This window comes from Lepus europaeus, chromosome 4 (genome assembly GCF_033115175.1).
Source record: "Lepus europaeus isolate LE1 chromosome 4, mLepTim1.pri, whole genome shotgun sequence".
Lineage (NCBI taxonomy): Eukaryota > Metazoa > Chordata > Mammalia > Lagomorpha > Leporidae > Lepus > Lepus europaeus.
In genome coordinates, this window is record NC_084830.1 from 166,007,355 (window position 1) to 166,024,502 (window position 17,148).

Below are 17,148 nucleotides of genomic sequence, written 5' to 3' on the forward strand. Positions count from 1 at the left end.
AAATAAATCCAAGTCATAATATTGTACAGAAAGTACATTTTTCTTTAATATTATATAAAGTAAAAAATAAATCCAATTAGATGTTTTAATATCAACAGTTGAATTAATCATTTTATTTTTACCTGTGAAACCTGTTAGAATTTTGCATATAAAAAGTTAAGAGAAATTGGGGTAGGTTAGATGTCCTTAACTGCATTGTGGATCACACTGCTATGTTCAAATGAACGCCATTTCCTGGTTTCTGTTGATCGTTTTCTTAACCCTGGCACCTAGCATACATGCAGTACATGTTTGTAGAAGGAGAGCGCTTTCCTCTCACGCAGCTCTAACAGATCATTCAGCATCTGTCTTGACACTTACATTGGCAAAAGATTTACCATCTCATAAGAGAAAGTATTCCATTTGTAACACTGCAGTTGGAAAGAAGTTACTCCATTATAGAAAATCCAGATTTACCTGCTTATGTAACTTCCACTAATCTTATGTTTTATCAAATAAAATTTAAAGGAAAAAAAGTTTACTTCAGTGCAAAAAAATTTTAAACCCATGCAACAAGGGGTCTTCTAAAGTTTATGAAAATTGTGTATTCTGAAAAAATTATGCATGGATTTCAGACACATGTGTATGTTTACTTTAACACATTACAGTAAGATAACAGTGTCGGTCATTGCTGACATGGACAAGGGGCACGCACCGTCGCCATGCTCTTCTGCCCGCTGTTGTCTGGTGTGGAAATGTCCAAGGTGAGAAGTGTGGAGGAACTCGCCGGGCTAGAGCTGCCCCGCGGTGAGTCAGTGAAACAGGGCGATGCAGGCCTGGGCAGAGCGGCCGCCTGAGCCGCCTTTGCTTCCACAGCCTCATCTCAGGCCTCCCTCCCAGCCTGGCTGTCCTCTCCAGCCCTGCCAGGGGCCAGTCCAAGGGTGAGGTGGCACGCAGCCCAGGCTGACCTACCAGCCAGCTGGCGTAGGAAACGATGCAGGTGGTGCTGGCATCCGGGGGACACTCAGAGACAACGCTGCCATCACAGGAGGAATCAAATGAAGAGCACTGAGGACACTTCAGGGACCCTGCGGAGACAAAAGAGCCCACGTGGCTCCACATCTGGTGACACAGAGCAGAGACCGCGCCCACCTCAGGGTGAAAGAGGATGACGTTCCCACCTTCTGGGGACCCCCAGGATTGACAAGACAAAGAGCTGCCACATCTGTTCACCATCCCACAGTCGGGCCTCTCCAAAGGCAGGGAGCACAAGGAGCCTCGCACACCCCACAGGCCACTGCCTGAGAGGCCCCGGGCACCAAGGCAAGCTCCTGGAGATGCCCACCCCCTCCTGTCACCCACCCAACACCCACCTCCTGTCATCCACCCGACGCCCACCACCTCCTGTCATCCACCCGATGCCTACCCCCTCCTATCATCCACCTGACACCCCCCACCTGTTGTCACCCACCCAACGCCCACCCCCTCCTGTCATCCACCCGACACCCACCTCCTGTCATCCACCCGATGCCCACCCCCTCCAGTCACCCACCCGACGCCCACCCTCTCCTCTCATCCCCCAGTGGGGCCCGCACAGCTTCTCCTACCTCCGGGGGTCACAGCGAGCACTGCGATGAGACCAAGGACCAGGAGTCCTTCATGGTGCTGGAGCTGACCCTCCTGAGGGTGGGGCCACGAGCCTGCAGCCTGGAGGGACAGGGGAGGCAGCCCAGGGCTGGCGGGGCCTGTCACCCTCAGGGGGTGAACATCCAGGAGCACAGAGCCCGACACCCACGCCACCCTGCTCTCACGTGCACCAGCAGCTCCCAGCCTCCACGGCTACAGAGGCATCGCGCCCGTGTGAGACACAGCCAGGCACGTCCCGTGGAGCCACTCAGGTGTGAAGTGGGCAGGCGACTGACTCCCTGGCCCTGTCCTCAGGGTCTGTCTTCCAGCTGGGATCTCCCCACTGCACTCACTCGGCACTCAGCAGCTCTGTCCCCACCACCACAGGCACCCACCTCCTGAGCACTGACTGCTTCCAACACGAGACGCCCACCCCCTCCTGTCATCTACTCGACGCCCACACCCTCCTGTCACCCACCTGACACCCACCACCTGCTGTCACCCACCCAACGCCCACCCCCTCCTGTCACCACGCGACCCCCACCCCCTCTGTCACCCACCCTGCATGTAATACCTTATGTAATTCACCCACAGTAGCAGGCAGGAACTTAATAGCATCAGGACAGAAATCAAACCCTAGAAGCATCAGTAAAACACTCCAAGAACTGGCCCAGGTCCCTCACTGGGACTCCACACTGTCTCCAGCAGAGGGCAGCTGCCAGACCCAGGCCAGGACACAGGCGGCTGCAGAGCTGGGTCCGAGGCCCCTCAAGCAGTCTGGGCGTCAGAGCAGCTGGGAGAGCAGGCGGCTGGCCCTGCAGTGCTCTGCCTCATTACTCATTTACCCCATAAACTAGCCACAGCAACACGGAGATATTCAAGGTCAAGTTCATCAACATTTCATGGGAAGATCTGTTCCCCATCAGACAGGTCACATTCCCAGGGCTCAGGAGCCACTCCATGGGGGTGGGCAGGGGCACCCAGCACCCTCACCCCTGCAGAAAGCCCCCTGGCTGCTGCCATCCTTGGGCTGCTCGTCCCGCTCCGCAGGTAAGGAAGCCTCAGTGTAGAAGGAGAGCCGCACTGCCACACACCCAGCTTGTGCTGCTCTCACATCCAGGGCCCTGGGTGACCAGGACTGCTGTGCCCCTCTGGAGAGGAGCCCACCTTCCCTGGGGAGCTGCAAGCCCCTCCCACCTCACCACGCACATCCACACCACACACACATGCCCCACCACACATTCACATCATACCACACATGCACACACCACATATACCACATGCACATCTACATATGCATGACACACATGCTTGCCACATATGTCACACACAACACACAGCAAACAACACAATCACAAAACACAACACACATGTGCATCACACACATGTGCATTCTATACATACAGGCCACGCATGCACATCATACAACATGCCAAACATGCCACACCACACATTCATCTACATATATACCACATGCACATCTACATATGCATGCCACACATGCATGACACACATGTCACAACACACAAAACAACACACAAAAAACTCACCAATCACATCACACAACACCCAGTACACATGCACACCATATCACACTCATCACATGTACATGCACATACAGGCCACACATGCAGATCATACAATGTGCCACACATGCCACACCACATGGATCACAACACACATCACACATACCACACATGCACCTGCCACACATGCATGGAACACACATATTACACACAATCACACAAATCACATCAAATAACACCCACCACAGATACACGCCATATCACACACACACACACACACATGTACATGCTATACATAGAGGCCACACATGCCCATCACACAACATGCCACAACACACATTCACATCATACCACACATGCACACCACACCACATATACCATAGGCACATCTAAACATGCATGACACCCAAGTCCCACACAACACAAAACACACTAATCACATCATACAACACCCAACACATGGACACCACATCACAGTCATCACATGCAAATGCACATAAGGGCCACACATGCACATCATACAACATGCCACAGATGCCACCCCACACAGATCACAACACACATCACACATATGCCACACATACCACACATGCACATGCCACACCACACCACAAACACAATACACATGCTGAACCACACACAACTCACACATCATGTTATGCACACATCACATACCACACATATGTACATGCTACACCACACACCCAATACATGCCACAATTACCACACACATATAACACACTGCATGTCACAACCACACATGCTATATCCATGCCACACACATAGCACACACATGTGCCATACACATTATACACAGCCACACACCTGCCGCTCATAGTGCACCATGACCCCTGACTCACTGATGGTTAGGGCAGAGGATGAGGCCCAGGCAATCAGCAGGAGGTCCCATTTGTCCCCCACAGGAAACCGTGCCTCGTGGGGATCCTGGAGAGAGCACAGCACACGTGGTCAGTCTGTGGCCAGGCCATGCCCTGGCCCTCTGAGCCGGCCCCACTCCAGGCCTCTGCAGCCTCATCTGAGTGCAGGAGACCTGAGCACACTGAGTGGGCTCCCAGCCTCACAGAGGGCACAGGGCGTGTCCCCCAGGTGCACACCTCCTGACAAGCCTCATCCTCAGAGGCCCAGGGGCCAGCACCCAGCCCAGGGGCACACAGCCAACACGCAGAGCCAAGGTGACCGTGTGGTAAGACACAGAGCCCTGACAGCCACCCATGGGCGAGCAGTGTGGGGACACTGCAGGTCATGGTAGGGCCCTATGTAGTGAGCAGAGCGCCTTCCACTACCAACTGTATCACCGATCTCTCCCACAACCCGGCAGGGCCCTACCATGACGAAGGCTGGCATCTCCCACACAGGGGAGTGCAGCTCCGGGGCTGTGAGGATGCAGCATCCGCAGAGCCACCCATAGAGATGGCACACACACACACACACACACGGGCAGCACACACAGGTGGAACACATAGGCAGCACACGTGGCACACAAAGATGACACATATGTGTACCACACATGGTACACATGGGCAGCACACATGGATGGCACACACAGGTAGCACACAGTGCACAGTTAATGAAACACAAACCACGTCCCAGCCCACACCCTCCCACCCCTCCAGCTCCCACTCCCCTGAGCTATAACAGCAGAGCACAAGCCATGAGAACCACCAGTCTGGGCCCAGCCAGACAGGACCTGAGCCGGCCCTGGGTGCCCACCCTGGGTCTCAGCTTCCCCCACACTCAGCCTCAGCCTTGCAGCCCCTCACCTGCTGATCCGGCCACAGACACTCCCGGGCCAGGTGGGTCTGTGGAGGTACAGGTGTGTGAGGACCTTATATAGCCAGTGGCCACAGTCAGGAAGGGCGCTGCCTTCACTTCTGGGAGGGGCCTCTCACATCCAGACTGTGCCCTGCCCACCAGCAGGGACATGGGCAGCTTAACCCTTTGCCAGCTGTGTCCTGTGCCCTCGGAGACCTAGAGCAGAGGGATTCCAGCAACACTCGTCAAGGCCGGCTGCAGCCAACGGGCCAGGGAGCAGGTGTGAGGCTGGCAGCTCCCACTGTGCGCTGTAGCCCAAAAATCAGTCTGACAGCCAGTTCAGGCCTCCCAGAGCAGCCCCATCCATGCACAGGAGAGAAACGTGGGAGGGTCCTGGTGGCACCCACAGGGGCAGACTGGAACTCAGAACCCAGCTCCAGAACAGGTTCAGGTCCCCTGGGGCAGGAGTCCCTGCCCTCCACAGGGTCCCACAAGTCCACTGTGGAGCTGACAGCTCCAGGTGGCAGGACTGAAGGACAGGCTGACGGGGTCAGCGCTGGACTCAACACAAACGCGCCCCAGACCAGCAGGGAGGTCCCGCTCTGCACCTGTCAGTGCCTGGTCCACCCCGTCCCGTGCTCTCAGGGCCCGAGCTCCTGCTCTGTGAACCCAACACCAGGCGCTACAGAGAGCTGCTGAGAAGTTCTCTCTCCTGGATTCCTGTCCCGTTCCACCCAGGCTCCCCAAGGCGACCCTTCAATAGCGGCACGTGGAGCTGCTCCCAGGTGGGGCCCCGGGGCCGCTGGTCACCAGGGACACTGAGGACTCTGGCAGCCTGGACCCCCCCCCCAGAGGGCCTGGGAACAGTGTAGATGAGGATGGCGGGCCCTCACCCACAGCACAGGCCAGAGAGGCCCCATGGTCACCCTTCACCCCAGAGCCTCGGGCACCCAGCCCCAGTTCCACCGCCTGCTGTCCTGGCAGCGGCTTGGCCACAGCAAGCCAGCACTCAGTGGGACACAGAGTCAGCCTAGGGGTGAGCCTGGAGCCATGGTGGGGAGTGGGCTTGTCCAGCAGAGTCTGGACGTGGTGGTCAGGGGAGTCTACATCATTTCAGAGCAGACAAGGAGAGGGTGCAGGGCGGGCTGGAGCACCCAGAGGAGGAACCCTGCCTGCAGCAGGAGTCCAGGCCCAGAACTCAGCAGAAGATCCCATGGCCAACATGCAGCCTGCCCAAATGCTGTCTGGGTTTCCTCTGGAAACTTCCATTCAGTATCTCATTCCTCCAGCTTAGCAACATAAGATCCGGCTACAGTGCAATTATGGTGCCTGCGACACTGACACGGCCACACCAAGGAGTAAATGTGCGAGCCTGACAGACAAGCTTGCAGTAGTGCACAGCTGTACAAGGTGCCTGCCTGTCCTGGCTCAGTGCCCGGCTGTACAAGGTGTAGGACTGTCCCTGGCTCACCGCAAAGCTGTGCTGGGCTAGTGCCTGCTCCTGGCTCAGTGCCTGGCTGTACAAGGTGTGGGACTGTCCCTGGCTCAGTGCACGCCTGCCCCGGACTCAGTGCCCAGCTGTACAAGGTGTGTGCTGGCCTGGACGTCCCATTCTTCACACAGGATGAGCACCACCACCCACTTCTGAAGCACTACTCTGACTGGGAAGGCACAAGGCCTGCAGCCATCAGTCACTCGAGGCTCCACGAACTCTGCTTACCCCTGCCACGGCCCCTGCTCCTGAGCCCTGGACTCCTGCACAGCCGCACAGAGCCTGGTGGAGGGAGAGGACCGAGTGGATTAAAGCCAGGGACATGCAATGAGGACGGCATCGGGAACCTGTGGGTCTCTCCCCACTCACTGTCGAGAGAGTAATAAGGCCAGCACCCAGTCCTCCCGCTGGCCCTGGCCCAGCTCTGGGACACGGCCTCACCTCAGGCAGGTGGATGTGTCTGCATAAAGTGTACTTACCCAAGAGGAAGTGATGGCTTCCACAGCCAATCCAATGCAAAGATTCAGAGTGCTGGGGCTGCTTGGCCACTTCTAGATGTTGAACCAAAACATCCACTCGAGGTCTTGCAACTGCTCCATTCCTTTGAGCAAGCCATTTTAGTACAAAAAAAAATGCTTAAGAAGAAAGCATATGATGTTCTTTGTGCAGCACCAAGGAAATTCTGCTCTGAGGGTCGTTGGCCCGGTCACGGTCATGGTCCCATCAGCTGGGCTTCTTTGGTGGCAGCCACAGGTGTGGTGACCAAGCGAGTCCATCTCAGAAGATGTTGACACAGCAATTTCCCCAAATTCTCCCGGCTGCAAACGCACAGCAGGGTTGGAGATCGGCTGCATCCCACACTGTCTGTGCACCCTGCTGCCGCGGAGCTGCACCCAGGCTCGGAGGTCGGCAGGGCGGCAGATGTGCCAGGCTTCGCTCCCGACTCCGCCAGAACAAATGGACAACAGCGCTCAGGAAATGAGGTCATGGCGGAGGTGATGGCATCCACGCTGTGTGACACAGGCACAGCTGGAGGAGGGGACTCCTCAGTCAGGGATAAAGATAAAATTACCAATAAAATCAGTATCTTCCAGGGGGCTACTGGATCAAAGGCTTACAAATGGACTACAAAAGGAACTGTGGATTTGGGACAAAAACAAATAAAACACTCATTTCTGGTGATTCTGGAGTGTCCCACTCCTCTGATTGGAAGAGACTTGCTCACTAAATTACATGCTCACATCTATTTTCTCAGAAGATGGAGTCAGGGTGACTGACGGGGTTGGGGGGGACGACCTATACAAGTCCTCAACATAATGGCCCAAGATGAATACAGACTGTACCAGCCGGAAACACTGTCAAAAGGATGGGCCCCGGAGGTCTGATATCTGGTTGAGAGATACCCACAGGCTTAGGCAGAGACAGCGGGCATAGGACTGGCTAGTCACAGGGCACCCCTTCTAATGGAACTGAAGCCAGGAGCAGAGCCTGTGAGAGTGTGCCAGTACCTGCTTCTGCCGAGGCAAGGCAAGGGATAACACCTCACATTCAGAGGTTATTGCCGGAAGGCATCTTGAGATGCTGCAGGTCCCCTTGGAACACGCCCTTGTTGCCAGTAAGCAAGCCAGGGGAAAGGACTATAGACCAGTGCAGGACCTCCGGGAGGTCAACAGAAGAATAGAGGACATTCATCCAACCATCCCCAACCTGCACAGTCTCCTTAGCAGCCTGATCCCAACGCAGATATGGTATACTATTTTAGACTTCAAAGATGCTTTTTTGAGTCTACCCCTCACTGCCAAAAGCCAAGAGATGTTCGCCTTTGAGTGCCGGGATGAGGAAACTGGACGACAAGGACAGCTCACCTGGACTCCGCTCCAACAGGGATACAAAATATAGTCCCACACTGTTTAACCAGGCCTTGAGCAAAGGCCTGTGTGAGTATCGGATGACCCACCCATCTGTGACTCTGTTGCAACATGTAGATGATTTGTTAATAGCTAGTGAGACCCAAGAGGAATGTATGGGCCATAAGCGGAGAGCTGATCAGAAGTGGAGCGGCTGGAATATGAACAGGAGCCCATATGGGGTGCTGGCATTGGCTTTCTTTACCTGCTACATCACACTGCCAACCCTGGATAGGAATTTCTACGTAGGAAAAAAATGTAAAGCAAATCCCTAATTTGTCACACTCGAAGCTTGAAATAGCCAACATCTTTTCCCTAGGATTTATGGAATACTGTGATGAAAGGTAACCGGAACCAGTTGGGTTTTCTGTATAATGTGAGCACAGGTTTCTGGAGCTCTTTTTGTTGTTGTTCAAAACATTCTTTGGCCTGTTTGTGCCAGAGTGATACAGAATGGTAATAAAAAAAAAAAAAAAAAAAAAAAAAAAGAGAGTTACTTGAAGCGCTTGGATGACTGGGCCAACGGGCTAGTGCAAAAAAAGCTCAGATTTGCAGACCAGAAGTAACATACTTGATATATAAACTAAAAGAAGGTCAGAGGTGGCTCACTGAAGCAATGAAACAAACAGTATTAACGATTCCCAGACCTCAAAGCCTGAGGGGGGTGTGGGAATTCCTAGGCTCAGTGGACTACTGCTGGCTGTGGATTCCCCGGTATGCGGAAATAGCCCGATCCCTATATGAGGGCAACCGAGAGGGTCAAATTTGGACATGAACTGATGAGATGGAAGAGGCTTTTAAGACATTAAAGACAGCCCTCCTCTCGGCCCTGGCATTGGCACTCCCAGGTCCCACCAAAGACTTTTACCTGTTTGTAAATGAAACCAAGGGAGTTGCAAAGGGGGTGCTAGCCCAAGCCTGGGGACCCTGGAAATGTCCTGTGGCTTATCTATCATAGAAACTGCACCCAGTAGCGGCCGGATGGCCCGCATGCCTGAGAGTCATAGCCGCTACAGCTGTCCTGGTGAAGGACACAGATAATTAACTTTTGGCCAACTTCTCATTATCATCACCCCCATGCCATAGAGGGAGACCTGCGACAACTGCCGGGTAAGTGGATGACCAATGCCCAACTCACTCGTTACCAAGGCTTGTTGCTAGATGTGCCCCGAGTCAGATTCCAAGGGCCCCTCCAGTTAAATCCTGCCACTCTGCTGCCAGCACCAGATCTCGATGAACCAATACAAGACTGCCTGGAGATTTTGGCGGAAACTGCTACCATCCATGAGGATCTGAAGGGTTGGCCCCTACCACAATGTGACCTAGTATGGTTCACCGATGGGAGCAGCTTTGTGGAAAATGGTAAGAGGCATACAGGGGCAGCCGTGGTTGTTGGGCAAGGCAACATCACTTTCCAACAGCGCCTGAGTAGAGCCGCTTCAGCACAGAGAGCTGAGCTGATGGCCCTGACAGCTGCCCTTAGACTGGCAGAAGGAAAGAGAGTGACTATATACACTGACAGTCATTATGTGTTTGGCACAGTGCGTATTCACGGGGCTATCTATAGAGAAAGAGGCTTCAGAACCTCTGAGGGAGCAGAGGTCAAGAACGAGGCTGAGATGATAGCCCTACTACAGGCCGTGAGTAAACCTAAAGAAGTGGCAGTGGTACATATTCTGGGACATCAAAAGGGAAGAGATTCTGTGTCTAAAGGGAATCAACTGGCAGACAGGGCCGCTAGGGAGGTGGCTCTGCTAACCGAGGCCCTGTGCGCTGGGATAAAATTGAATGTAGACAGGAGACAGCTTGCTGACTATGGATTGACACACAGCGACTACGTATGGCTGGCTGTGGGGGACAGTTTCAGATCCCCCGGGGAAAAATGGATGGGTGAGACTTGTGGCAGCCACTGTAGTGGACAAAGAACTCAGAACAATTTGGCATTCCTCACTCAACCGGGAGGCTATGGATGTACAATCTTCACCAGGCCTCTTTGGTGGCCACAAGGGTAGCATTGGAGATGGCCAAAGCAAAAAGATTGACTCTCTCTATATATAATTGGAGAGTCTACCAAGTACTACGAGGAGAAGGGGACTTCTCACAACTGTGGGAGACCTGCCCCAGAGAGGAAGTTGTGGCCTTACAGAGGCCTTGAGTTACCCTCCGAACTGGCTATCTTGCATACCAGAGGGATGGGACAGAGAGACGACCTACATAACATGCTAAAGGTCGGACTGGCCACTGTTAGAGAGACTGCATTTGTACCAATACTAGACTGTGTTCATGCTTTGACTGTTGCATTGCCCCAATTTGGAATAGGAGAACTTCCCCCAGAACCCCTCTACACTGAAGATTTGCAATGGATTAAATCTAGTAAATACCCAGTCCACCTGGACAAATGGGCCAGAGATGGGGAGAACCTCATCTTGCCACAGCGCCTGGGCCTACACATCAGTCACAACTTACATCGACCCACCCATTTGGGAGAAAATAAATGAAAACAGCTCCTCTCTGCTGCCCGAGTAAAACTCCACTGCCAAGGACACTTGATTCGAGGACTCGTGGAGAATTGTCGAGCATGTCAGGTGATGAAGGCTAGCCATAAGTTAGAAGCACATTCCGGTAAGAGGGAAAGGGGGTGGAGACCAGGGCGGTTCTGGGAGGTGGATTTCACTGAGGTAAGGCCAGGCACGTATGAACACAAAGACTGATTAGTATTCATAGACACGTTTTTGGGATGGGTAGAGGCTTTCCCCACAAAGAAAGAGACCACAGAGACCGTGGCCAAAAGTTTTACAAGAACAAATCATCCCCAGGTTTGGGACTCCTAAGGTGATTGCCTCTGATAATGGACCGGCTTTTGTCAGTAAATTGATACAAAAATTAGCCCAAGTTTTGGGGACAAATTGGAAACTGCATTGTGAATACAACCCCCAAAGTTCCGGTCAAGTAAAACACATGAACTGGACACTAAAGGAGACTAACTAAATTGGCAAAGGAGACTGGCGAAAATTGGGTGATGCTCCTTCCATATGCTTTGTTCCGGGTGTGAAACACCGCCTATAAACTTAATTTAACTCCTTTTGAAATCATGTATGGGTCCCGTTCTCCAATGTATCCAGACAACCCAGAAAACGAGTTGAAACTAATAACAGAAACCTACTTAAGGGAATGCAGGCTCTTGCGACCCATGCTGGCCACACTGAGCCAGGAGGAAGAGTCGGCTCCAATGCCAATGCCTCTACATCGGTGGGAACCAGGGGATTGGGTCCGGGTTAAAAGACACAATGCAAAGACATTAAAACCCAAATAAAAGGGCCTTATATTGTGTTTGTCACCCCTACGGCGGTTAGTAGATGGAATAGCAGCCTGGCTACATTATTCCCACATCCAGAGAGCAATGGGACCGGAAGTGGAAGCAGCTGAGCAGAAGTGGGCCATTTACCGGGAAAGCGTTGGACACAAAATCCAGTGGTCTGAGTCATCTGAGACACCAAGCAAGACATGCGCCTACAAGGAGCCCAAACCAGAATGATGCAAGGACATTCTTTTTGGGAAAATATTTTAAAAGGAACCTGGGATTTTGCTTTCATTCAGATACGGTGAGGCCAGCAACTCGGAAGACATCGCCATGGAGACGGTTTGTCAGTCAGGGTCCCTGAGAGGAAGCAGCGTGGCATGCCACACAAGGCTGCATGGGAAAGCAGGAGGGGCAGTCAGGAGGCAGAAGAGTGGAGACGCGGCAGGCAAAAGCCTGTTCTGTGGTTTTCACAGTAAGGAAGGGAGGAGTCAGGACAGTGTGACGATGTCGGAGGGTTCTGGGCTATATGGGGTGACTGAGGGCAGGGGTAGTGTCTCAGATGGCAGGAACCTAATAAAACAAGGCCTAGAAATGATAAACGTTCGAGGAGAGGAAAATACTAGCTACCTTTATTTGAATGTTGCACACTGATACATGTATAGATTAAACTGTGCCCCTTTAACATGTAAAAATATCACGATCATTTCAAGAAAGTTTTTTTAAGTTAAAACACAGGGGTAAAGGAGGCAGGAAGGTGCGGTTGGTATGGGATCCATCAGATTGCACATGCAAGGCACACTTTCGTTAGGTAGGAAGTCAGTTATGAGCTTATGTGTGCGTGACATAAAGGCCTAAAGAGAAGACACCTATGTCCAGCATATGCATCTGCTGACAATGTTTCGGGGGCAGCCCGGTATTCACATTCTGCCCTGCCCCCTTCTACCTGATAACCTGCCAGGTGGAGATCCCCACCCCTTCTGCCTGACAAATCCACAATCTCCCAGATGCAGCCCAGTATCTGCATTTCAAACACCCTGCTCCAGATCTCCATTCTCTAGGGGGTCCTGCTCACCCTTCCTCTGAACCCAGGATGGCGCCAGCTAGGCTTCCTCCTGTCTGATACCTTCAAGGGAAAACTCAGATAGGAGCTTCTTAATATTTACAGCCATAAAATCCTTTGTTTCAGGAGGAGATGTGTGAAGACAGAGACCCATCTCCTTAGAAACCCCCGGCCTCAACCGGACTGCGCGCTGAGCCCTCTGCCTCTCCGCTGAGCCGCCCACCTGCCTGGCCAGGTATAATCTCTCCACTCAACCGTGTACCCTTGCTCCTTCCTTCCCCTCCCCCCCTAGTCCAAGCAACTGCACTCTCTCCCAGGTCCTGTCTGGAGAGGTGCCCATCCATTCTTACGGACGTCCCTTCCCTAATAAACCTTGCTATTTTACCTCCCCCTACTCTCTGTCTCACGCCTGAATTCTTTCTTGCACGAAGACAAGAACCCTGCAAATTTCTGCGGTAACACTTTCAGAGGGCAAGTTTCTGCACCTGAGCACGGAAGTGCAAGGCTGATGTTAGGAAACTGGCGCGCAGTTTTAGCCAGGTGGCCCACAGCCCGGCTACCCGAGCCAGGCTCCACCCCCATCCTAATGGGATTGGCTGCTCCTGCTTCCCTGCCCGCCCTCAGGCAGTTTTAAAAGGGCCTGTTTCTGAACACGTGCTCTCTTGGCTCTGCTCCCTGCTCTCTTGGCTTCTCTCCTCCTCTGTCTCTCTTCTCCCTCTGTCTCTCTCTCACAGTCTCCTTCCCTTTTTCCTTCACTGCCCCTTCACTCCGGTCTGTAGGGTGTTCCCCAATAAACCCTTTCCCTTACTCCAGTGTCCAGTGTGCTTTGCGATGGCTAACATTAAGATACAACAGCTGAGACTCCAGAGAACCAAGGCAACAAGAGGCAAGTGGCACAGCACGAGTCTTCCAGCTGGTAAAACTCACCTGTTGGCCAGACACAATGGTTCCCCCTACTTTTTTTTTTTTTTTTTTTTTTGGACAGGCAGAGTGGACAGTGAGAGAGAGAGACAGAGAGAAAGGTCTTCCTTTTTCCATTAGTTCACCCTCCAGTGGTCGCTGCGGTCAGTGTGCTGCGGCCGGCACATCGCGCTGATCCAAAGCCAGGAGCCAGGTGCTTCTCTTGGTCTCCCATGCGGGTGCAGGACCCGAGGATCTGGGCCATCCTCCACTGCACTCCCGGGAGACAGCAGAGAGCTGGACTGGAAGAGGAGCAACCAGGACAGAATCCGGTGCCCCGACTGGGAGTAGAACCGGGGTGCCAGCGCCGCAGGCGGAGGATTAGCCTAGTGAGCCGTGGCACCAGCATCCCCCTACTTTTCTAAGATGTATTGTATTTATTTTAAAGGCAAAGTGAGAGAGAGAAGGAAAGACAGAGAACGAGATGGTCTATATGTTAGGTAGGAAGTCAGTTATGAGCTTATGTGTGTGTGACAGGCCTAAACAGAAGACATCTATATGCATCTGCATCTCAAAGTCATCCTAACAATGTTTCAGGGGAAGCCCAGATTTCGCATCCTGCCTGCCCTGCCCCCTTCTACCTGATAACCTGCCAGGTGGAGGCCCTCACCCCTCCTGCTTCCTGCCTGATAAATCTTCCACAATCTCCCAGGTGCAGCCCAGCATCTGCATCTCAAACACCCTGCTCCCTTCCTCAGGTCTGATAACATTTGCATCCATAAAGTCCTTTGTTTCAGACCTTCAAGAGAAGTTTTTCTATTTACATCCAAAAAGCCCTTTGTTCCAAGAGGAGCAGAGGTGGGGAAGCAAGACCCATCTCCTTAAAACCCCCAGCCTCAACTGGACTGCGCGCTCAGCTCTCTGCATCTTTGCTGAGCCGCCCGCCTGGCCTGGCCAGGTGTAATCTCTCCACTCCTTCCTCCTCCCCAGTCTCTCAGGCCCTGTCTGGAGAGGTGCCCATCCGTTTTTACGGATGTCCCTACCCTAATAAACTTTGCTACTTTTACCTCCCACTACTCTCTGTCTCACGCCTGAATTCTTTCTTGCGCGAAGACAAGAACCCTGCAATTTCTCCGGTAACAGCATCATCTGCTCCCACGGGAGCATGAGCTCTGTGGACATGGGCACTTGCTTCATTGCACGCTCCCTGGCCAGTAGGACATTGAATGAAGAATAGTGGATGTGCTACAGGCTGAGGATCCCTTGTCTGAAGTGCTTAGAACCAGCAGGATTTCAGGTTTTGTGATAATTGCAACTACAACGGAACTTCAAAAAGCTCATGAAAATGGAATTAAAACACAGGTCTTGGGTAGACTTTAGCGCAGTGGTCAAGGTGCTGCTTGGGGCACCTGCATCCCATACTTGGGTGCCTGGGTCCTGTCCTGCTGCTCTGCTCTGATCCAGTTTCCTGTGACTGTGCCCTCAGAGGCAGCGTCCATGCCATCCTCATGGGAGGCCCAGATCGTGTTGCAAGCTCCTGGCTTCAGCCTGGCCCAGCCCTGGCTGTTGAAGCATGAGCCAACAGCTAGAGCTCTTTCTTCTCTCTCTCTCTTATTGTCTCTCTGCCTTTCAAATAAAAATGAAAATAAATAAATAGAAACTTGAAAAGGGAGTAAAAGATAAGTTTATTTTGATGCCAAAGCATTTTGAAGTCCATGCATATGCAGAGTCTTCCAAAAGGTCATGGAAGATTGTGGGGCATGAGCGCGGCCAGGCCAGGCCAGGCCAGGCCCGGCCCGGGGGCTCCGCATGCGCAGCTGCTCCAGGGTGCCCCCGCCCGAGCTGCGCGAAACAAAGCCACGCGGAGCCAAGTAAGATGGCGCCCAGAGGAAGTAAGATGGGCGGAATCCAAAGTTGTTTACCACTAAAACTAACTGGCTGCGCAACATCAGGGGAGGTAACAAAACTAGTAACAAGCGTATAGACATAGGGCTAGTCCTATAAAAATCCCCCCGTAAGGTGATTTTTTTAAGTGATTGGTTGGTCCTTAGCCCTGCCCCAATGACTCTGCAGTTTTGTGCAGTTTTGTGCTATAAAAGGTACTAAGACCCAACAGAAGATATGTGCCGTGAAAGACCCACATGGAGTTCAGAATGATCTTGCCCCCAGACAAGCTTCTGTGTCAAGTCCGTCTTCCCAGGGACATTTCTGGGTGGGCTGCTCCTCCTAGGCATGCCCAGAGCCCCTGCACACTCTGCCCGCCGAGCTGCTCTGAGTGCCAGGGTCCTGTGTTCCTCCAAGTGACAGTTGCCGTGGTTACTCACAGAGGAGCAGCATCAAGTGTCTCCAGCAAGCCCTCAGGGGAGCTCTGTGTCTTCCCGGGGCTCCCCATCCTGTGCAACAGCGTGGGAAGGGGGGGCTGGCCATGCCCACCCTTAGCAGCAGGCCCCTTGAGGCCCTCCTCAGGCCTCTGGGTCAGAATGGGATAGATGTAGGATGTATTAAGTTTTCTGTTTCTATTTCCAGCTCTTTTCTTTGGAATTTATTTCAAGTAGGGGGCAGGATCAGGAATGGCAAATCCCCTTCAGCTCCCCACCCTCCCCCATCTTGCCCTCTCTGCCCTGCTTTCCCCCGGCGCACCCCGCGCTTCCTGAGTCTACACAGCTGCATGCAGACTGCCCTTGGTGGCTTGCTCACACGACGACTGGCTTCCCAGACAAGCACTGCAGTCACCACGGGGGATTTCACCCAGAAGCAGAAGCTCCCCAGCATCCTCGCCTGGCACATGTCCTGCTCAGGATTTCCGGAATGTCCTGGGGGCGGTGGTTCTTGAAGTGGTAGGAGGCAGTGGTGATACAGACCTCTGGGGGTCGGCAGTGAGCACGCCAGCCAGGTGGATGTCCTGGGTCCTGAGCCCCACGTGGTTCGTGTGGCTGGTCACTGGGAGGGGGGTCTGAGTTATTTTATACCTGTGTTCCCTGGGGAAGAGAAAGAAACAGAGATCTTCCATCCCCTGGCTCACTCCCCAGATGCCTCCAACAACTAAGGCCAGGCCAGGCCAAAGCCAGGAGCCTGGAACTCATTCCAGGTCTCCCACATAAGTGGCAGGGACCCAAGTGCCTGAGCTGCCACCTGCTGCCTCCCAGGGTGTGCAGAGCAGGAAGAGGTATCAGAAGAAGAGCTGGGACTGTAATCCAGGCCCTCCATACGGCATGCGGGCGTCCCGAGAGCGTCTTAGCTGCTGCCCTGGTCACCCACCACATAGGTATCTGCTTTTCTGTTACTTCCTTTTAACCTTCACCGACTTAAGGTTGTTTTGTTTTGTTTTAAAGATTTATTTATTTATTTGAAAGTCAGAGTTACACAGAGGAGAGGCAGAGAGAGAAAGAGAGGTCCCCCATCTGATGGTTCACTCCCCACATGGCCGCAATGGCCGGAGCTACACAATCAGAGCCAGGAGCTTCTTCTGGGTCTCCCCTGACAGGCACCCACATTTGATGCCAGCACTTCAGGCCAGGGCGTTAACCCACTGTGCCACAGCACTGGCCCCCGACTTAAGGTTTTAAGATAAGTCTATTCTCTTT